Consider the following 18,173-nt stretch of genomic DNA (forward strand, 5'->3'; position numbering starts at 1 on the left):
TGGAAGCTGTGAAGGCAAAATACACACGCTCGCACACGAGTACGGTTGTTGTCATTCCTAGCTATATGTGGAAGTGCTGAGTAATGTAGCAGAGTGCTGAACTCTTTTATTCCCTTTAAAGACTTCAGTGGTATCATTTGGCACAGTAAAGCTGTATTAAAGCTCCTTGTCAGGTAGCCATCCAGAGATACTATTTTGCACTCACTGATAATCTGATAGCCAGCTCTGAAAGGTGGAAAAAAGAATTGTAATACACTTTTGAAAATTATAAGGTACTACATATATTGGGGAAAAAATAGAGGTATAAGAAGCTTTGATATGCCTTTCCTTAGAGAACTCCAATATTGTCTGTATTGGGTGGAGGTTATGCAGCTGTTTTTATCCTAATGTTAACGTATTAAGTTAGAGGAATCTTTCCACTTAATTGAGCAAACACAGGAGAGTATTTATGTAACTGAAGATCTGCAACTGCCAGTAGACTTAATTAGGAGAGGAATGATTAGGCAAATAGTAGTGTCCAAATAGTCCCAATAGAAAAATGTATTGTAAACCCAATAGAAATCTCACTAATGTTGTCATTGGTGATGAGCTGTGCCTTTTGCAGTACCGTAAAGGGAGGGAAATGTGGAAGGATCTCAGTGGGCTGTCAGCTTGGGTATGAAGCAGAAACAATATCAAGGTTTTAAGCTGTCTAGTCTCATTATTGTCACTTAGTCATGGCTGCAGCTCCGCTATCTGCTTAAAAGCCTTCCTTGATTGAATGAGCCACTTTATGGCAAAATAGGTACAAAAGAGAAAATTTCAGGTTAGTACTTGTTATAGAATTGTTGCTTCACGCATCAGAAACAAATTGCCTCCTACGCCGAGCAGATAACCAACTTAAAAATGAGACCAATTAAGCTTATTTCAAATACTTTTGCTTGAATTCAACAGCTTACTGGTTCAAAGAATGGAAAAGTTAATGAGCATATTATCTAGACTTTCCATTGTAATTGTACTCATACAGTGGATAAAAAGACAAGTTAATTAATGTGACGTCATATTTATAGCGGCTGTCCTAGGAAGTAGTCGCTTTGGTTCCTGGTCTGTCATACGGCCAGCGAGGGAAAATATCTTAGACATGGTTCTCTGGGGTAAGCTGAGGGTGGGTGCTGTAACAGAGAAGATGATCTCCCTATTTTTCCCCCGTTTTGTCATCTGATAATCTTTTCAGCTCTGTTACAAATTACTGTATTGCCTTTCTCTTTACAATACTGTACAATACTGAGTGCATTTTTCAAGGTCATTTCTTAGGTGCACTGGAAAGTTATACATCGCTACAAAACCCTGTACTGTGAGAATATCTTATCAAAACCTATCAGTAAAACCAAAGCATTTCACAGATTTCAGAGACTCCAACTTGGGAAAGAGGTAAGTGTTCCTCAGAAATAACCTCCTCCTTGTTGTCCATCCGAGGCATGGAGAGGTTCAGGGGGCTGCTTGAGGGTCACAAATACCATCTGGAGCAATGCTAGTCATATGAATTGTCTCACATGACCCTAGTTTCTAACCAGATTGGAATAATGGCCTTCATTCCTCTACCAGTGAGCTACAAGGCCACCCTGATTTGAACTGTTAACAGGATTTTGTTTGGGTTTTTGACCAAAAAAGACGTTTATTTTATTTTTAGCAATGGGTAAATTGATCCACATCAAAGTGTTTGAGGCTGACAGCTCTGGAAAACTGATGTTTCTCTTGGTCATAGTTAAAGTTTACAGTAACAGTTGTGAGCATTTTGTATTTATCTATTCTACTTCCTCTATTAGCTACAGTTGCTGATGTTTTTAATTAACTTTTTTTAATTAATTAACTTTTAATTAACTACTTTCCTGTTATGGTAGCAGCTGTGGATAAATATCACTTAAGCTGGCCTCTTTCTTATGTGCGGGTTTTTTAAATGTGACTATAAAATATTAATTCTGGATTCCTGGGGCTGTGTTCAGGCATACGTATCTCTTCCTTAGTGGAGGACAGCCCAGCCATCCAAGTGAGATTTTTGTGACTGTTCCTGTATACAGTGTGTATGAAAAGAGGGTGCAGAGAAAAGATGGGAATAGTTGTCTTTGAACATGGCCTAGATGAGAAGGCAATGCTCCGTACTTTACAGTCCAGTCCAGGATACCTGAAAATGTGGGATTCTGATTTCTTATAATACTCTGAATTTGATGCCAATTATTAACTAATCATTTGCGGCGTTAATGGCAAAATATTTCTTTTGATGCTTTCTAAACACAGACCTTTTGTATCCTGCCCAGAATTCCTAGGAGGGTGTACGGAAGAGCTGTGCCATGGGTGAGCAGCAAGACTGGTGCCTCTGGAAGGAGCTGGAGGCACTGCACATCCCAGAGCAGCAGTGTGACACATGCAACACGTGCAGCAGTTACATCCAATACGTCTGGGGAGCACTGAACACCTGCAGTGGGGACATGGCAATGGTGACAGACGTGCAGCAGCTCCGATGCATATAAAAAATCCTAGTCGCTGTGCAAACACTGTGCAGTTAAACAAGGGTGGCTTCTCTCCAGTGTTCTTGAACAAAGCACGTGATGGCGGTTGTGCTTGTGCAAGCATGACTAAGGCCAGTACTTTCAGAACTGACGAGACTTATTGGGCGTGAAGGATCTCTTTGCAGTCAGCATACATTGAACCCAGACCTTTGCATCATTTTCTTATGTGCAAGCGAGACAGAGCTGGACAGAGCTGTACTGCTGACCCCTTCAGGGCTGTTTAGATCCTAGAAATCTGGGAGAAACAGAGAATTAAGCCTTAAGCCCATCAGAGAAGCAAGCAGAAAACTTTTTCTTTGTGTGCTTTTTTTTCTTCTCACCAGAAAGAAAACACTTCCTGAAGCATTCAAACAGTAGCCCAACTAAATTTTAATACTTTTTTTTCCAGGAAATTTTTTTCTGATATCCAGAAGTGTTTTTCAAAGTAGAATCCAGGCTAATGCAAGGACAGGAACTGTGGATTTTGAATAATGGGATAATTGAAATAATCTGGGACACAATGGGAGTCTGATTCAGACATAAGTAATTGAAAGTTAGTGCTGGAGAGCACTTCCCTGTGCTTCAGGAAAGTTAAACAGCCAGGTGAAGCATAGGTCTGAACAAGCGTTAACTCCTCTGCGGTGTGTCAGCTGATGAGCATCCTCCCTCCAGACCTCCTGGCTGTGTGTCCTGCCTTGCCCTTTTCACCACTAAATCAGAGAAGAATAATCCAGTGTAATTTGTTAAGCCATTTTTCTGTAAATCTCTCGTGCATTGGCTATAATTCTATCATAAATTCACAGAAGGAAAAAAAAAAAAAAAGAAACAAAGAAAAAACAAACCAAAAACCCAAACAAACAACCCAGCGAGAGGCTGATGGCTGAAAAATCCAGAAGGGAAGTGGAGTGAAGATGAGAATGTGGAAAGCATGGAGGTTACTTCAGGAGGAGACTGTGAATGAAGGTGTTCAAAGGGCAACCTTAGTCAGCAGTAATAGGAGTTATTTATAAAAAAAACCCCACCCTACCAAACATTAACAGATCTAGTCACATTCATGTGAGGGCAGAAGCAGGGAGTCAGGAGGTTAACTGGTGTGCACCCCTTGGCTCTTCTTACATTTTGCATGTAAACCAGTGCATCTTGGCAGGAAGCCTACTGTTAGGATTTTAATTCAGCTGTGCCAGCAAGAGCAGCCGTTTCCATACCCTGGTGCTGTTCATCCCAGTTTCAAGGCTCATAACCCTACTTACGTAAATGAGCTTCATCGGGTTCATGCTGTCGGCGGTTAGACGTGGAGGCCCTGCTTCTTGGGCAACTGTTGTGCTGAAGGGACTCTTCAAAAAGTGTTGTCTTTCTGTATCTCATGAAATGTAATCTCGGAAGCATGGTTTCAGCAAACTCAGGGCTGCTACGCTGCACACTGGCTCCCCTGCCCACGATTTACAGCACAGACAATTCATTCACGATTTACACAAGTCAAATTACTAATCAAAACCATAATGACTTAAAAACGGAGCAGTGCCTGAGGTGGCTGGAGGAGTGCTGGCTCGCTGCTGTGCAGTGCTTCCTGCCCGGGCATGACACCAAGGGGCATCGGCTGTCAGAGGGTGCTGGGGAGCTGGGGGGCTGCTGGGGGGGCACCTCCAAGGCAGCCAGGCTAGCACAGGACGCTTACACTATAGCTTGTACTAACTCTTAATTCAAAAATTGTTGAAAGTCAAATCTCCTCCTAGTTCTGAGTATGAGCCAATTTTTTTTCTATGCGAACTTAATCGTTTCTCGCTCGTGTTTAGAGTAGATTGAGTTGAAGTTGTACTTTAACGTAAGTTAAAGTACTGATGATGCTTTTTCCCCTCCTCCTTTCTCTTTTTCCCAGTAGTAAAGGCTTGAGGCTGTCGGTCAGCAAGGGGACAGAGCTGCAGGCTCACGGGGAAGCAAGCTGCTCGCCCTTTCCACGCCTCGGCTGTGCGGGGTCATAGTGCCTCGCTGCGTCCCGTGTTTTCTCATCTCAGTGTAGCGCCTCTTGAAACTCTTCAGAATAACATCCAACAGATTGGGAAACGCTAATCCAGTAAATAAAAACCAGGTCACACCTCAAAATCATGTGCAAATTCAATGCAAGCTGCTTTCTAAAGTAAGAGGCTGTGATAGTCTGTTATTTGTGTAATAGAGGTGTTTCCCTAAGTAAGAATGGATTCTAACCTGACATTGAGTTATAATACGTGCAGTCACCACCGAGCAGGCGTGTATTTTCTCTGTGTGGCTGGCATTTGCAGATGAACAAAACCTGCACCAGGGAAACGTTGCCATCAGTACCCTAAAGCTTTTACTTCTCTGCATTCAGCAACGGGCGTCACGCAGACCTAAAACTGGAGAAGTGCTTGGAACAGTTTTTGTTCCACGCTCTCCTCCTCTTTCTCAGAAAATGCAGACGGTTAGGCATTGAAGGTATGTTTTGGAGAGGCTGCATTTTGATGCGTGAAACCTTTAGCTTGTCTTGGGTTTGTCCACTTTATTTATGAAGGCAAGGCAGAGCAGTAGTTTAAAGATAAACAGGATTAGAGACTGTCTACCCCAAAAACTGATTTGCAGAGATCTCTTCTGTAATTCTGACTAGTATTACTACATACTAGATAGGCTATCAAAAACTGGCATGAACACAAGTTTGCTAATCTAACAGATTTTATTATAAATTAAGAAAAATTAAGAAAAAAATATTATGCAAGGATTTTTGTTTAAAGCAGTTTTTCAGAGGAGCATAGTGTTTGCTCAGCATGTTTACTGAGCCACCGAAAGCAGTTAAATATAGATACCTAACTCTTCTTTGCATAGATACCTAATTCTTTTTTCCTTTCCTCTTATAATACTTTACAATTAAGCTCTTACTTTTGTCAGTTTTTCTATTTCTTGAATATGGGAGCAACAGTATCCCATGATGAAAAATATGCCAAAGGAGAAACGGAGGGGTTGGGAATGCAATGGAAGTATGGATTATTTTTAAAAGAGGAAAAAAAAAAACTGGCAGAAGTTATTGCACGTTCTTTGAGCACCGAGTACTCTGCACGTGTGTTTGTTTCCGCAGCCTTCAGGAGCCTGCCCGGCCGGGGCTGCCAGGGCGAAGGCTGTGCGGGGTCTCACCCCCCCCTGCACCCCGATCCCCTGCAGGAGCCCAGAGAGTTTCGGAGGGCGAAATGCAGAAGGTGGAAAGCTGCAGGCGGACAGGGACAGGCTCGGCCCTGACACGTGTAGGCACAGCTCCTGCTGGCTTGGCCAGGAGCTGCCTTCCAGTCAAAGCTGAACGAGGTCCAAAGTGTGGTGTAAGGCTGCGGCAGCGCTAGTGCAGACCTGCCGCGGGTAAGGTTAGGCTGCAAGACCGTGCTGAAGCTTTTCTGTCCTAGAAAACTGGGAGAAAGTGGGTTCTAGTTAAGTGGCCTTAGAATAGTTCTTTATTTTTGACAATTGTTGGATGTTTATAGCGCTTCTTGTATGAAATAGCTGGGGTGTTAAATCACAAAACAGTAGAACAAAGGGGGGGCGTAAATTTAAACTGGTTAAAAGAAAGTGCTTTCCTTGTCCCAGTAAGAGAGTGTAGGGGCAGGCTGTATCAGTTGGTCTGATCGGGGATTAGACAAATGTGTGATGACAGATCCATAAACGAACGGGAATGGTTAGCATGGGGGGAGTATGCTAACTCATGATGCAGGATTGTGACAGAAATGTTGAAAATAATTCGCTCAACAACCAGGCATAAGCCTACTGGAAAAGAGGTTTCGATGATCTTTCTGTTTAAAATGATGAATTTTAGCTGGAATTATGATATGCACTGCATTTCTTCCAGAAGATGAGATTGTAGTGGTACCACTGTAATGTGATAGGAAAATGTCATCTGATTTCTTGCCTGCCCCCGCCACCTCCCAAGGCTTGTCAAAGCATTATAAAAACGTTTTCATTTATAGTGTGTATTGATAAGGAGTGCCAGAGAGTACTTGTGATCTCATTTTTTTCTGCTTTTCTTCACATTTGGAAGCAAGTATTTTTTATTTGTTTACAAACTGCTGAGTTTAGTTCCACGTTGTTACATAAAAATTGGTAAATCTGACTTGACACCTACATTCAGTTAACCACAGGAAGTTTTTCACTCGGCAAACATTGCAACATTTGAAATATTCCTTCCTTCTTGGTATTGAACCAAAATTTTCTCTCATTAAATCTACTTTCAGTTACATTTTCTTTAAAGGCATCTTGTTGGCAGCTGTTACATTAAGAAGAGAAAACATTCAATTCACTGCAATTGATCTACAGTAAAATCGATTTACAAACCAAATAACTTTCGGTTAGAGTGAAGCAATCTCAGTTATACAAGACAACCTTTCCAGGTGCAAGATGTTTTCAAGTACAAATCACCTGTAATTTTACAAGACAAAGAGTAGATTTTTAGATAATAGATTTTTAGATGGCATCAGTGACTCCTATAGAGAAACTGGTTAGAAAGCCTGCAAGAGGGGACGCAACCCTTGCAATAATTCTGCCTGGATCACAGTGCTGGTCAGTGTGAGAAAGAGGTGATTAGGCTAGAAGTCTTCAGTTCAGAAGAAAGGCAACTAGGGATGTGACAGAGGTTACAAAACCGTTAGCGAGGTTAGAGAAAGACTAACGCTTCAGCACCTTCTAACACAAGAACTTCAGACACATGGCATGAGCCTGACAGAGTCAGGACATGGACTTGATGAGATACGTGGTGGAGTTGTGAAGCTCATTTCCAAAGGCTGTTACAGTGAGAGTGAAGTGAGTGCTTCATGGAATAGAAATATGCTGAGGACTGCAAAATGTACGGAGCCACATCTGACTCAGGAGGTTCCCTGAGATGAAAATAGTCACAGTTTGGAAGAGCATTTGGAGAACGTGTTGTATATTTGTAATTTGTGCCTTGCCCTTCCTCTTCCTTACCGTTTCATATGGCAATGTCAAAGACAGTACGCTAGTCTAGCTTTTGGTCTGACTGGATTGAACTAATCTCAGTTGTCTAAGTTATGTCCTGATTTGGTAAATAAGAAAGGATGTGACCTTGAAGTAGATTCTTAGAATGACTTTTTTTATTATTATTATTTTGGGGGTGGGGTGGGGTGGCTGCCATGCAAAAAAGACTGCTGGACATTTGAAGCAAAGAAAACAGAGTAAGGCTTCAAGTAGGTGTCACATAGCTGGGTTGTAACCATCTGTCTTTGTGCTTCTACTGACAGATTCCATGATCAAGGACATGGGCCCTGTGGACAGGCAGAGGATAACTGCGTTTGCCCAGCAGGCACACAGCAGAATTTGTCACTCGTCTGGTGAACAGACTTCAGTCATGGGCTTAAGTCACTTTGTAGAAGTGACTCTGCTCCGTCCAGGTCTGTATCGAGAATCCTGTGGAAAGAAATCGTATAAATGCAGGAGGCAAAGAATTTTCTCTCCCATCCTTCCCCAAATGGGAAGCGGGCTCACTGCTCCAGGAATGGCACAAGAGGGATTAGAAAGGGCATGGAAGCAGGTCTGGATTTGGAAGCAGCACCGCTTTGAATGGTTGCTGCTTTTTGGGCTAATTAGGGACAGCAACTGACTGACATAGTTCATTTGTGGAAAGAAAAGGGGTTGAGCAAGGTAATTAGGAAATGCTGGCCTAGGCAGGTCTCTGCGATAGCAGCAAAGAGGAAAAACTACTTTGCCCTTCACTTGGCAGCCGACAGCACTGCTGCACTGACGCAGCTGTTAAGGATAAATGACTATTACGTTTTTTTACCACTAACTTGACTCTTCCAAGAAACCTGGAAATAGCAAAATTAGCACATTACCATGATATTTTGGGGCCTCCTACTCTATTGAAGCAAAGATTATTGACTCAGTTTCCATCTGGACTGGACTCTCAAGTGGAGTGCGTAGGGATACTGGTAGGACAGTACTTCTGCAGTACGTCCCTGTTTGAAACTTTTTACCTGACTGAGATGCTTGGGCATGCCAAAAAAAGGCTTTTTTTTTTTTTTTTTTTTTTCTTGGCAGAAGTTGCTGGCCTATGTTTAAAAGAACTATTCTGGAGCTTGGAATTTTAATTATTTTGAATCAAGTTTCGGTTAAATTATTGCTATTAAATAAAGTATTCGTTTTCTGGAAAAGACATTAACTGGCTGGGAATAATCCTGCTAGACAGTCTATTTACTTCAGTCTAAATCTGTTGCTGCTAGGCTTTGGCTTTTTTTTCCTAATACTAGGAGGAGGGGTACATAAATCAAAATTTTATTCTGAACTAATTGCCTTGTTCTGAATCGCATAAAACGTTTGATCTTTTTCATTATAATATTTCATGACAGAAGGATCATTAATATTGGAGATAATCTGAAATGCAAAAGTACTTGTTGCACTGTAGATGGAAGCTTCTCTTTGCACACGATTTTACTTTCCTTGTTTCACAGCTAAAACTAGTATGTTGTAGACTGGATATGATGTAGCAGCAATATGGCCACAAGTGATGCTACGTTGCACCCCATTTGACTGAAGAAATAGAGAATTAAGGTAGCTTCAGCCCCATCATCTCTAATAAATGTTATTCATATCTGTTCTTTGAATTTCCACAGGCCTTTTCACTTCACACTAGCTCTGTTTGCTTCTCGGGATGGAAAGTCTGTCTGAATTAGGTGCAGTCCCCTGAAACCACAGGCTCCCCTGTAGGAGAAACTGTCAAGGAGGATTCCCCAGGACTTGCACTTTCTGTTTAATTCCTACAGGCCACAAAAATCTCCATTACCTTGAAACAGCACATAACCATTTGTACAAAAGAACCGAATTACCAAAGTCTGCAGTGTGTGACAGGAAGGGCACCACCACGTCTCCACTCCTTCAGGAGTTTATGGTGCAATACATTATGATTTTTTTTCACTAAAGAAACACTAAAGTTTATAGCAGTATTTCTAGCCCTACCCAGAATGTGAAATGAGTGGAGTTCCCAGAATCCTATTAGAATTTGTATCCAGGTTCTGGATGTCTCTCCCTATTTTTCCAAAAATATCTCTTAATTTCTTAAGCACAATGTTCTTAACTGAGTTGAGAAGATTATTCAATATAATCCTTTTCTTATGGTCTTTCAGGCACTACAAAGTTACTTGCTTTAGGGCTGGATGACTGGTGAGGCTAAGGTGTGGTTTGCAGTTGGGATTCTTTCATTTTTTATTTTCCTTCTTGAGAATCTGCCTAGGTTTCTTATTGAAAAGTTTTATTTTTCATTTTTACTGTAGATACTGAGCCTCAGTAATTTTTTTTTTTTTCAGAGGCTGCATAGAGAGGTAGAATACAGTATAATCATCTCATGCACGTTAGCGTAACTACATGCATGTGAAAAGTGACGGGGGAAGTGCAAAGGGAAAGAGAAAGGAGCTGACTTGAAGGTGGTAGGAATTGGTAAATCGGTCAAAGCAGCACTGTACACGTAAGCATTCTGCTTGTAAATTAATGCTGCTCTAGCTTATATTTATTTTGGTATGTGTGTGAAAACAACTCAAAGATCAGAAAGTTACAGAAGTAGTTCAATAAATGACTAAGATACCGTGTTGGATATTGAAGGAAAATTGCCTCCTCTCCTAAAATGTCAACTGTAGGGTGATATGAAATTACTACAGTCTTTACAAAACTGCATATAAGTTTTCAAGATAAGTCTGTGGGGTTTGTTTTTTTGGTTTGGGTTTCTTTTTTTTTCTGTGTGGTGAAAACAGGATATCCTGATCCAGCAGAAACGAAACAGGCCAAATGTGAATTTTATTAGCCATCAGGTTTTGTCTTGAAAAGAATACAAGGGCTAAGAAAAATTAACCAGAGACATCTGCATTTAATTGAAATTTATGACAGCAAAATGGTCTCTTATATTACAGCAGATAGTTAAAAATAAATTCCTTTTTATCACCCTATGTTTGAATTGAACGTGCTCAGAGCCATTACAAATGCATTCTTGGAAATGAGGGGTGACTGGGTGACAGTTTTCTTGTAATCATGGCTAATTTTTTTTCTAGTGAATGTGATTAAAAGACTTCCAGGTATTGTGCAGCATCACCTGTTCCTCAACAAAAAGCAGCACTTCTGCCTTGCTGGAGATTTCAAACAATTATGCAGCCATACAAACTGCTTATCTACGAGCTCAACAGAATGTGCTGAAATTTTAATAATGCATAATAAAAGGAAAATTCTGCCCCCTTCATAATATTACCAAGCTATTTGTCTCCAGGTAAGTTTACCAAACCCTAAGTCATCCTGTGCACAGACTGGCCATAAAAATAAATTACACAAGTTACAACAGAACCCTTCGTGTTGTGTCAGCGTAGCCTCTCTGTAGCTTAGGCCTTAGCCTTCCCTCCCATTTGCCTTGGACTTCCAAGTAGTTTGTATATATTTTGTAAGTGACTTCCAACTGTACTCCTAAGAAAAACTGAGTGATTTGATGATTTGACATATCAAGGTTCTTTAATAAGTTTTGTTTAAATTTCTAAAGCTCATCTGTATGAGAAGTGTGGCTATAAAAGAAAACTATTCTGGTGAAGTTGTTTAAAAACAAAAAAAAAGGTGGAAATATTTCTAAAAATGTTGCTGCTTTTACAAGCATACTTTACATATACTTAATGTTTAATCACGTCCATACAACAGTTATGGTGTGACTCAGCACAGGTGTGTGTTTCCTGACTGATAATACTTGTCATCTACCTGCCCTACAGACGCTGGGTGTTCAATGTGCCACTGTAATACAACATGAGAGAGTACAACAACAATCAAACAAATAACTTATCAAAGCAAAATTTAGGTTCTAAGGATTCAAAACATGAAATCGACTGGGCCCAAAGATACCCTTGATCAGTTCAAGAATTATTCCTGTAGTTCTGCGATCTGCTTCAAAACCTGTATGTACGAATCAGATTTGAGACCGTGGCACAAGAAATACTTAGAAGCAGATGATACACATATAAAAATTGCCATTGTAAAGTTTGAGAAGATGAGCAAGTTTGCTGGCCAGTGGGTTGATCGGTGATCTTCTGAAATAAGAGCTTTTAGTTTCTTTTCCCAGCTTTGATGTGCACTAACTTTGTTATGTTTTGAATTTCAGCTTTGTAAAGTGCTTTCAACTTAATAGTAAGGTGTTATTTGTGGTTGCATCCATTACAAGGCGGGTACTTTCCAAACACTTAAGAAATTCATAATTCAAGTGATAAAGGAAGGAAACAGAAAAAATTATGATTAAGCCAGATCTAAGTAACACAAATAACACACCAAGGGAAGGTCTTTAAGGAAAATGGGGCTTGCTGACGAGACATGGGTGACTCCATAAGCTTGCAGTGAGAAAGTGAGTATGAGAGCATGGAGATGAAGGGCAATACACAAGGATTCCTCACTGAAAGTGTTGGTGTCAGCTTGGCTTCATGTGTGGCCAAACACATCTACGTTTCAGCTCTGTACTGGCTCAAAGGAGAAAGAGGGAATCCCATCTGTGTCACCTTTCTTTCCCTCCTTCCATGGCTGACGAGCAGACCCTAGCAGTGCCTAGTGCTCTTGTCCAGGACAGGGCACTGTAGTCTGAATTGGCGGTGGGTGCTGCGAGAAGCCAATGGAGAAGGACGCCCTGGGAGGAGGGGGAACGCTAGGTGCCGTAATGGACACCTAGGGCTTCAACACGAATGGATCGCTCATGGCAAATCCCTCTGTCTAGTGGTGAGAACAAAGGGATCACTTTCCAAATGCAAGGATTCTCTGTAATTCTGTCAGGCAGCATGTGACCTGTAATTATGTCCCTATGATGTTCTATTAATTTACACTCCTGCTTTATTTTGCTTGTGTTCAAGCAGATCCATATTATGATGCAAATTTACCAGCAGAATGAAGGCCAAGCTTCAAGTAAGTGTTTATGAGTTTTTGCCATACCTGTTCAAATTGCAAGTTGGGGGGGGGGGGGGGGGGGAGGAGGAATCATGCATTCAAACCATTATTAATTTTACGTGTTACTACAGATCTAGATTCATTAATAAAATACAAGCTTCCTGAAGACCAAACCTTTGCAGTTTTTCTGGGTGCAAAGTTAGGTTTCATTTACCTGCGTGAGAAGTTTACCCCTGTACCTCTCTTCTAGAGTGGCTTCCCGCTGAATACAGTTCCCAGCGTAAGCATGGTTCCGATACAAACCTGCTGCTGCCAGTACGAGCTATGTTGCATCTAACACATTGACTATTGCTTCAAGTTTCTAAGTATAGACCATATGGCTATTTCCAAATAAAATAAACATGATGTTGGTCTTACTGTGTTCAGCAGCTTTGTTTCTTAGGAAAGGTGAAGAAAATGGTGTCTTTGGACTTATATTTCATATGACTGCAACTGAGGTACTTGAAATCTCAAGACTTTTTGGCATTAAAATATGGTTTCCTTTGTAAGGATAACGACTAACTCCCGGCTCTGTCTGTAATTGCAAAGGGCATCACCTGCAAATCAACATCGCATCTCACATTTGTTCTTCTGACATAGGAGCACGGGTGTAACTGTTGACGGGCACACACTAGAGAGGTAGCCGCTCTCCCAACTCTACAAACTTCATACACCACGTCTTTACGTGGTGGACAGCACCAGGCACGTGACAGACCTCAGGGAGCTGAAGGGAAAAGGAGGCATACTGAAAAAGGGTTCAGACAACCCTGCCTCTCCAAGGGTGCCGCAGTTATGGTGTGACTGGGGCTAGGAGGGCAGGAAAGGCCTTGGATGAGACTTAGGTTCACCTGGAGCCGTGTGCTGCCTCCAGCAGTGCTGCCAGGAGACACCACCAGCCAGCAGCCGCTTCCCCAGGCCCCGCTCGACGCTGCCTCCCCCAGCGAGGCTGCCCCTGCTCTCTGTGCACGGAGGTGTCATCACTGATACGTCTAATCCTGCTTCAGACCAGCTGATACAATTTGCCCCTATGTTCTCCTGTGGCAACAAGTTCCAGGAATGCCTTACCTGTGGTGTAAAGTAACTTTTAACTGTTTCACCTCCTCGTAGCTTGAATTGCTGCCTCCTAGCTCCCGATTTAGGGGTGAGTTTCATGTTTACCTTACCTGCCTCTTCCATAGGAGGTATAAACCCAGGTATCGAACAGAAACTTTAAGTCTAGCCGTGTCTGGAGAACCTGGTTCAGCTGGTAGGCATCTGCATTTTCCGGTGTGCAGAGGCCTTTAAGTCTCTTTCTAGACATTTCTCCCTCTCTCGTAGTCGGTAAAATAGGAATAACCCCCCACTGTCATAAACACAAGGCAGCCTTGGAAACGCTGCGATGGCAGCAGCACAGGGCCCCGCCGGGGGGCACGGCCGGGGCACCGGGGCCTCCCCCGGCCCCCCCGCAGCTGCCGGTGCGGTGTGCCCGCTGCTGCTGTGCCCCAGCTTCTTTCCCCCGCTCAGAACCACCGCGGCCGCACCCCCCCGCCGTGTCGGTGGATAAAGGGCCGTTTCTTCCCGGCTTGGCTTCCCTCCGCGGGAACTGAACGACTTTTCCGTTGGAAACTACAAACCGGGGCGGGAGCCAGCAACGCGTGAAACTTCGCCGCGATGGTCCTGGACGCGAGCCAGGCGGGCAGCCGCGGTGGCCAGCCATCCCCCGCCTCGGGCCACGGCCTGCCCGCCCCCCCCCCATCTCGCCGGCGTCCCCAGGGGGCAGCGGTCGCCCGCCCCCGAACAAAGCGCGGTCCGCTCCCAGCTCGCCTTAAAAGTTCCATTTTATTTGCAAGGGAGGTGCGGAGGGTGCCCCGCTGTTTGCACACACACACACATTTATAAAATTAGCCAACCCCCCCTGCCAAAAACGCAAAGGGGCGGCTGAGAAATAAATAAACCTCTCCCGCCCCCCACCCCCCGAGGCGGAAGGGCTCCGCGCCGCGCTCCTGCCCCCGCGGCCGCTCGCCAGAGCCGGAGCGGCGCGTCCGGGCGGGCGCCCGCGGGGGCTCAGGCGATCCTGCTGCAGAACTCGTCGAAGTCCCTCTCCATGAAAAGCTCGCTCTCGATCACATCGTCCTCGGAGGGGAAGTACTGCTGGCTCTCCTCCTGCGCGGGCCCCGCGGCCACCCCGCCCCCGGCAGCGCGCAGGGCGGGTGGCGAGCGGGCGGCGGGGCCGGCCTCCCCGGCGCACTCCATCAGCGCCCCGCGGGCGTTCTCCAGCACCCCCAGGTACGAGTCCATGTCCAGCGGGTCCATCTCGCAGTCCGACCCGCCGCTCTCGGTGCCCACCGAGTCCGAGCGCAGGTGCATGAGCTGGTACTTCTCCCGCATGAGGAACTGGTTGGTGTTGCGGGGCGCCCGCATGCCCGGTGCCCGCCGGCCCAGGACGTTGACGGGCCGCAGGGAGAGCAGCACCCGCGGCCGCGCGGGCCGGTGGCAGCGGCGGAAGGCGCGGCAGTGCTGCTGCTGCGAGTGCTGGTAGTGGCTGTGCGTGCGGCTGCCCAGCAGCTTCCGTGAGACGCCGGGGTGCCTCCCGCGCCGCCCGGGGGGCCAGCGCGACCGGCTGCCGCCCCGCCGGGGCTCGCCGCCCTTCAGCGGCGGCGGGGAAGCGCCTCCCGGCAACCCCTCGCCGCGGGCGGGCTCCCAGGCGGGCCGCCGCGCTCCGCCGCCGCACACCATCAGCTCCGCGCGTCGCAGCATCGCGGCCCGTCGATCTCACATGCTCCTCGCCGCCGGGAGAGCTGCCGGGACACCCCCGCCGAACACGTCCAGCGCCGTCACCGCCCCGGTGCGCCTTCTCTCCCTTTCCCCTGGGCTGAGCGGCCGGTCCCCCAAGAGCCCTGCAGCGTCCCCGCTCGCGGGGGCCTCCCCGGGCGCCTCTACCTTTTCACGATCCGCTCTGTTTTTTTCTTGAGCGGAGCCCGTTTACAGCGCATAGCCTGGCTGAAGGGCTGCGGGCTGGGGGGCAGCCTGACCGGCTCCAAGCCGCCGCCTCGGAAAGATGGTCTCGCCTACTCGCCGGCTGGCCGCTGCCGGGCTGTCAGCGCTGCGCCAGGGGACGGCGGGCCCGGGCAAGGCCCACGCGGGGAGCGAGAGGGGAGGGTGGGGGGAAGGCGCGCGCACTACACACCACCGGCACCGCCCGCCGCCCCACGCCGACTGACGGCGCGCGCCCACACACCCCTCCTACTTATAGAGCCCGGCGCAGCCCAAGTGTCGCGGCCTCGCGGGGGGGAGCACAGCCACTCCTGAGCGCGCCTGTCCTCGCCAAACCTCGCCCGCCGTGCCCGCTGGGCCTGGCCGCCCTGCGCCACCACCAGCCGCGCCGGGCCGCGCGCTCGTGTCTCCCGGGTTAATCCCGGGATCGTTCCCCCCGCCCGGCGCATCTTGGTTTGGCTCGGCGCTGCGGGAGCGTTATTTTGTTCACCCCGTATTCAGGAAGGCGGTTTGCGCTCAGCTCCTCGCGCAAGCGCCGCTGCGCTCCTCTACGTTGCAGTGGCACTACGCAAACTGCTTAAGCCGCCCGAGAGGCGCTGAAGATGGGCGGGCGTAATGGCTCCGGGGGGAGCCGGAGCCCAGCGGCGGCGCGGGGGAGCCGGCAGCGCTCTGGGGCCCGTGCCCAGGCGCTGGAAGGCCGTGGCGCACAGTGCCAGCGTCTGCCGCCCCCCTTCTCCCGTAACTCCTGGCCGGGGCCGGCACCACCCCCGGGGAACGGGGACCTTCCCGCTCCTAGCCCACAAAATGGTGCCCGTGCGGGAGCGAAGAGTGACCGCGTGTTCCCCCCCTCAGCGCGGAGGGAGGGGAGGCCTCCACCGCCGTGAAGGCGAAAAGGGGCCCGGCCGGCCGCCTCACGCCGCGGGGGCGGGGAGGGAGACCCGGACCGGTGGGGCCTGTCTCCGGGCCGCCCCGCTACCGGGGGCGCTGCCTGGCCCACCCGGCGACCATAGCCGGCAGCAGGCCGGGGGGGCGGGCAGGGCGGCGGGCGCGGATCCGCCCCCGGCAGCCGCTGCCATGGAGGCGCGGGGCGGGCGGCGCTGGGGCCCGGCCGAGGCCCGGGGGGCGGGGGGCGGAGGGGCGAGCTGGCGGTTAGCTGGGGGGGGAGGGGAGCCCCCTTTTCAAGCTTTCTGGGGTTTTGTTTCTTCCCTGTAAGCTTTCCAGATGAATCGGTGCTTCTCCAACAGTATTTTGTGAAAAATTAGAGCAGAGACATTCATTCTTAGTTTGGGGACTGTCCCAGTTACTTATGCTGGACCTTGATCCCTCTGCTACAAATTTCCCTGGATTTTCAAATCCGGGGTTTTTTTTGGCTCTGTGGGTAACTGCTGGGCTACTACATCTGACGGCGACTTCCCTAATTTCTGATCAGTTCGTTTATGAAAAATGAGCTCTGTGTTGTGGCCCAAATGGTTTCAATTAAAGGCCACGCATGGCTTAAGGACAGTAGACTTTCATGCAGATACCAGTTCATTTTTATTTACTAGTGAAGGGCAAAGAAGTACAAAATACAGAGTGAGAAACAAGGCAAAAATGTGGTTGTGTGGTAACTGCAGAGTCAACATCAAATTGTCAACATTTGTATTTCATTGCTTAAGAATACATATTTTTAAGCAATTGTTTTCAATTCAATTCAGAAATTATATGGTATTCCATTGTAAAGTCAACTGTCCTTATCACCTGTATGTTTTACAAACTAAAGTGCAAAACTGAAGGAGTTGCACTGGAGGAAGCACAAGTTTTAGTTGTTTAAAAAAAATGCAACCTCTGTAATCTGAGGGAATATGAAAGCAGGGGGAGGCTTCAGTGCTTTCAGATTTGATAAAGTGTATGTTTATAAAGAAATAGCTCATGAAGTACTCTGAACCTGTTTGGGATTTTTTCTAAGCTTACACTAATTGAGGGGAAAAAGTTCAAACTAAATTAACAGAAACCACTTTAAATTAAAATCAAAGCTTTCTGACAATAATATCCATCTGTCTACCTAGCAAAGAAAGCTTTCTGGGTGTCGAAAAGATCCATACTGGTAAGATGAGTAAAATCTCTGAATGAGTTATTTTCTGCATTTTATTTCTCTCTTACCTACCCATCTTGAATCTTGAGTCACACTTGCTAGATTTTCTTTAAAAAAGAAAACAGAAAACAGAAAACATAAGATAAAATGCTCAGTTGAAGGCACACTGCCTCAGGTGGTGGAACCCAAGTCCTCCTCCTTTTGGTTCTGAGTTGTCACGGGCTTTTTCGTAGCTTTTAGTTGCATTAGAAAATAATATGGATTAAACATATATCTACCACTTCAAACTTCCCTCCTGGGTACAGAGGATCCCAGATCCACACAGGCAGGAATCTCTACGTTGTGTTTATCCTGGAGACTCTCCTGGCAAGCACATATACTCAGTCTCTCCGGGTCCTGTTTATCCTAGCCTCACTTCACATTTTCTGTGTTGTTTCTCTGAGCCTGATGCAGATTGAGTTCCCTTTTTAGCTACTCTAATGTACAAAATTATGTCTAGAAAATAGTCTTGTGCTTCTTTGTGCCAGTGAGAACTCTGTTTACTATCAGACACTTCAAATCTGGATGTGTTCCTCATCTGCGGACTGAGACACTGCCCTGTGCAGACCAGTGAGTTGATCTTGTATCTAGTCCTGAGAATGAGAATCAAAAGCTAGCTTTTATTGATTACCTACACTTGTATT

At 46.4% G+C, this 18,173-nt stretch overlaps 1 long non-coding RNA gene across 4 annotated transcripts in view; it reads left to right on the forward strand.

Annotated features, from left to right (window-relative positions):
• Positions 1–12,820, forward strand: part of LOC119147520 — a 28,802-nt gene extending 15,982 nt beyond the window's left edge. Inside the window, exons 4-7 of one of the 4 annotated variants that reach the window (XR_005104060.1) lie at positions 1,282–1,410; positions 2,295–7,915; positions 8,972–12,425; positions 12,539–12,820. This is a non-coding gene — a long non-coding RNA (uncharacterized LOC119147520). Of the gene's footprint in view, positions 1–1,281; positions 1,411–2,294; positions 12,426–12,538 lie in introns of all 4 variants that reach the window. The other 3 variants (XR_005104059.1, XR_005104058.1, XR_005104061.1) reach the window with 3 other exon arrangements.
• Positions 12,821–18,173: the final 5,353 nt, after the last annotated feature.

The sequence above is a fragment of the Falco rusticolus genome, chromosome 4 (assembly GCF_015220075.1).
Source record: "Falco rusticolus isolate bFalRus1 chromosome 4, bFalRus1.pri, whole genome shotgun sequence".
NCBI lineage: Eukaryota > Metazoa > Chordata > Aves > Falconiformes > Falconidae > Falco > Falco rusticolus.